The sequence below is a fragment of the Triticum dicoccoides genome, chromosome 5A, assembly GCF_002162155.2.
Source record: "Triticum dicoccoides isolate Atlit2015 ecotype Zavitan chromosome 5A, WEW_v2.0, whole genome shotgun sequence".
NCBI classification, from domain to species: Eukaryota; Viridiplantae; Streptophyta; class Magnoliopsida; order Poales; family Poaceae; genus Triticum; species Triticum dicoccoides.
Window position 1 is genome coordinate 347,811,200 of NC_041388.1, and position 4,485 is coordinate 347,815,684.

The following is a 4,485-nucleotide window of genomic DNA, read 5'->3' on the forward strand; positions in this document are numbered from 1 at the left end:
CAACACAGCGTGCCGCGGCATCGCATGCGGAGGCGAGTCTGTAACATGACTTGCCCCCACACCGCACAGAGGGGCATAGTTGTACTGACACATCTTCCTTGTATGGACTTGCCCCCATTATCTATCTTTTAGGGGTGTGCGTGTGGGGGAAATAGAATAACCGCACTGCGCCTGTCAAACGAGCGCACTGCCGCGTTAGCGCGAGGCCAAGCCAGGAACGAGCCGTAGCAGGCGACGACGCAGCGTGCCGCGGCGTCGCTTGCGGAGGTGAGTCCGTAAGTCATTTCTGTTGAATGTTGGATGGATGTTCGGGCGTTTGGTGTATCTCCTGAGGATGTATTTCTCTGGAACGTTGGCAGCCTTAATTGTCTGCATCATGCACATCACATGCACACAGAAAAGACCTGTATTTTTTTGGAAGAGGTGCATGTTTTTGTCATTTCATTTGAAGAAAAGCTTTGCAAAAAAGTAGTATAGTATGTAACATCTTTTTTTAGTCCTCACCTGTGTGGTCCCATAGCCTGCACTCGCACTCATATGTTTCTCCCACGAGGTCTGCAACCACCTGGAACGCATGCTGAGACCACGCAGATAGTTTTTGCGGGTTGTTGTAGCGCACGAGGTACTTTGTGGGATGTTCCGTCTCTGTCGCCGTGAAGAGTGTGCTCAGTTTTAGCCTTTTTCTGATCTCGCTGTACACAGCTCGTGAGTAAACCTTTTCCATCTGGGTGTCAAACCCATAGAAGGTCAGCGTGTTTTGTTCCTTCCGCACATGCAAAGAATGATAACCAAATTATTAGTTTTCTCACAGCAAAAACTTCGTCTAACTAATAAAGTTTTACTTTAGTAAGCATGTTTTTTTGTCTCACGACAGGTGATAGAGCTATACCCTGTTACCCATTGTCTCTTGGTTCTCTGTCTGCCTCCTGGTTTTGACGCAGGAGTTTACATGGCTGGCAAACCGTTGTAGGTTTTGTCTCTCACTTACAAAGTTCCTCTTAAGCACATAGTTCATGCTCTCACTTCGTTGTGTCGATGTAATTTTGGCGCAGAAAATTTCTTTGAAGTAGGCTGGTATCCATTTCTCACGCTCGTTCCACATGGCCACCATCGTGGCATCATCATGGAGGTTGTACCTATCCATGAGTACTTTCCAGGCAGCCTCAAACTCAGTTGGCATGAGGGGCCAGTTGAGGATTGATGTGAATTCATCCTTAAAGTCTTTGTGCAGGTAGTACAGGTATGCGAGGTGTTCCCTGTACTTCTTCATAATGTGCCAGCGGCACAGCTTGTGTACTATGTTCTTGAAAGTATCTGGGATCGCCAAACCCATTGTCGGGCACTGGTTTGGTAATGAGAAAAGAGGCGTGGAGTGGTCAGCAGATGGTGGTGCATATATACAAATAGAACTGACACAACATTTTTACTGTGTTATTTTCCTTTTATTTTTTAGGGAGGGGGGGGGGGTTGGGGTGGTTTTGACGGTTGTACCTGTGAGGATGCATGTAGGAGCCTTCCATCTCATGCACCTTAAAGATGTCTTGAACAACCATCTGAATGAATCTGCATCCTCATCTCTTACCAGGGCGAAACCAAAGAATGTAGTCTGTAGGTGGTTGTTAGTACCGACAAACACCCCAAGTGGCATATGGTACTTGTTGGTCTTATATGTGGTGTCAAATTTTATGCACTCACCAAAGTCTTGATATACCCCTCGGCAGCTTGCGTTCGCCCAGAATATGTTCTTAACTCTGTCGGACTCATCAAGTTGCATGTCACAAAAGAATTCCCTGCTTATAGCTGTCATCCTCCCTAAAGAAGTTGACAGTCTTTAGGACATCGTCCACATCATCCATCCTTGAATTCTATGCTTTCCTGCATATTAAAAGTTCATTCAAAAATGCATGTTGAACTGGCGTCGGGTCATGTGTTGCGTAATATGTTTGTACTGACAGAGGAAAAAAGACGGAGGCGGTTTATGGGAGGAGAACAAGTTTGTACTTACAGGTTAATCAGGTCTTTGGCATTTCATTTCAAGGAAGTAGCTACCAGGGTCATCACCGCCCAGTATGCTCATGATTTGCGCGTGTTCAATGCCTTTGAACTGCAGGTACTTGACGTACTACAAGATTGTTTTGTCAAAGTTTTTGTGGGAGTGCAAGAAGACAAGAATTTGCGGAGTGAGTTTTAGCCTGTGGTTGTGTTCCCAGACTATCTCTTTTACGACAAATGTTCCATCCTTTTCCTTCTTCAGCCTCATTTTAGCCCCGCATTTAGTCCTGGCTGTCGTCTTGTTCCGCTGTCTATTTTCTTCAGACACCTTCGATTCATAGACTCCATAGCATGTGCAATAAAGGTAGGCTCTGGTCTTAAACTTGGGGCCTTCCCTGACAGCAAAACCCGCGTGCTTCACATAGAGGTTGTAGAAGTTCTTTGCTTCTTCGAAAGTTTCAAAGCTCATCTCTAGCCTTGGCAGAACGTAAGCTTCAATGTTAGGTGGCTACACGCAACAGTGAGCAAACAAAAACGCAGTTATGAAAATGTTAGATGGGGTGGTCACAGTACCATGGTATGGACTGTGCTTGTATTTTTTTCTATATGGATACCTACATGTGTATAGCTCTATGCTGCCTCCGGTGTTTGCTGTTCACCCTGGTGTATGGGTGCGGGTGGTGTCACCCTTGGCACATGCAGCAATGCATCTCTTGGAAGGAGCAATGTTGATGAAGATCTTCGTCTCTCATTGTACGGCCATCTCCCCTCAGATTCATTGTGAGGTTGCTCCTGTCTATATGGCTCATATCTTGTACTTTGGAACCTGCTAGAGTGGCCAAAATTTCTGTCTCTTTGGCCTGGTCTTCCCGTCGCAACCGCTTTTGCAGCATGGATGATTGATGTTGTCGGAGCTACTGGTGGAAGCCTTGTTGCAACCCATCCACGGCTCCCTGTCCTTGCCTTTCAGCATGTGCTAGGGAAGGAAAACATTTGTTGTTGGGGAAATTGTTGGCTTTGTTGCAACCTAGAAGTGGCAAAGCTTGTATTCCCAGATATTGGTGTTTGCTGCATAGAAGAACCTATCCGTGCTTCTGATGATTCTGGTGTATCTTGAAATCTGCATGTATTGTTGAACTATCCAGGTGCTATTTCTGGTGTTACCCAACCAGGCGGTGCCCCATATCTGCTTGGCTCATCAAACGCTCGCTGTGTGTGCCGCCTTGCATGCTTCTGCAATGACATTCAACAGTTTTGGGATTAATCTTTTCTGCATTTTTCTCATATACATGCTATAGGTAACATGTCATGCACTGAAGGCAATGTACAAGTTGAAATTGCATCGCTTGCCATTATTTAAACTTTGTTCTCTATTTTGTATCTGGTTTCGTTTTCAGTCGAACTGATGAACGTACATGTTCAACACTGATGTATTGATGTATTGTTTTTAGCACTGCTTGTAAACTAAGCATTGAACTTCAGATGTTATGGAAAGTTTTTTTTAATCTTTTTTCCCTATAACTGATGCATAAACATTTTGGTGCACTGCTTGCAAATTGAACATTGAACTTCAGAGATGTATGGATATGCATATATATATAACTAATGCATGTCTTCTCTTTTGTTCATCTATAACTTATCCAACTACACTAGAAGTACTCCTATTTTATGTATCATTGAACTTACTATGTAACAAGTGTATATTTTTTCGACAACATTCTTTCACTAGTTCGAACTAACGCAACTACACGGTGTGTACTATTAGAAATAACATCATACAACTTGCAGTGGTAGCTGAACCTTATATAAAGCCTAGTAGCTACTTGGACTGATGGATAAGTTTATGTTTTTTGGCTTGAACTAAAGCTAGCATATTAGAGGTACTGACAGTAACCTCGACATCCAAAATGTGCATCAAGTGGCAGGGGTGTAATGAACTGATCAAGCATTTGCAATGTACTATCAGGTTCTTCTTCATAGCAGGATTGATGAACTGATGGACTGACACAAACATGGGAAGCAGACATTACCTCTAGTGGACTGACTTCTTCTTCTTCCTCTCGTGGGCGGCATAATTGCATGTTCTTGGGAGGCGGCGCCATTGATGCAGCTCCTGCTTGTGGTGGACATCTGGCGAAGAGGTCCGGGGAGGCAGCACCTTGTGGGGATCACTGCCCCGAAGAAGGAGCCCCGGTGATGGAGGGAGGCAGGAGGCGGGGATCACTGCCCCATCGATGGATCCTGTGGCAGAGGGAGGCAGGAGGCGGGGATCACGACCCTGTCAATGGATCTGGCGACGGAGGGAGGCAGGAGGCGGGAATCACGACCCTGTCGATGGATCCGGTGATGGTGGGAGGCAGGAGGTGGGGATCACAACCCTGTTGATGGATCCGGCGACAGAAGGAGGCAGGAGGCAGCGGCAGATCCGTCGCCAGCCAGTCACGGCGCCGCGGGCTCCCTCGCTCCAGCTGCCGCCGTTGCTCGCTCGCCCAC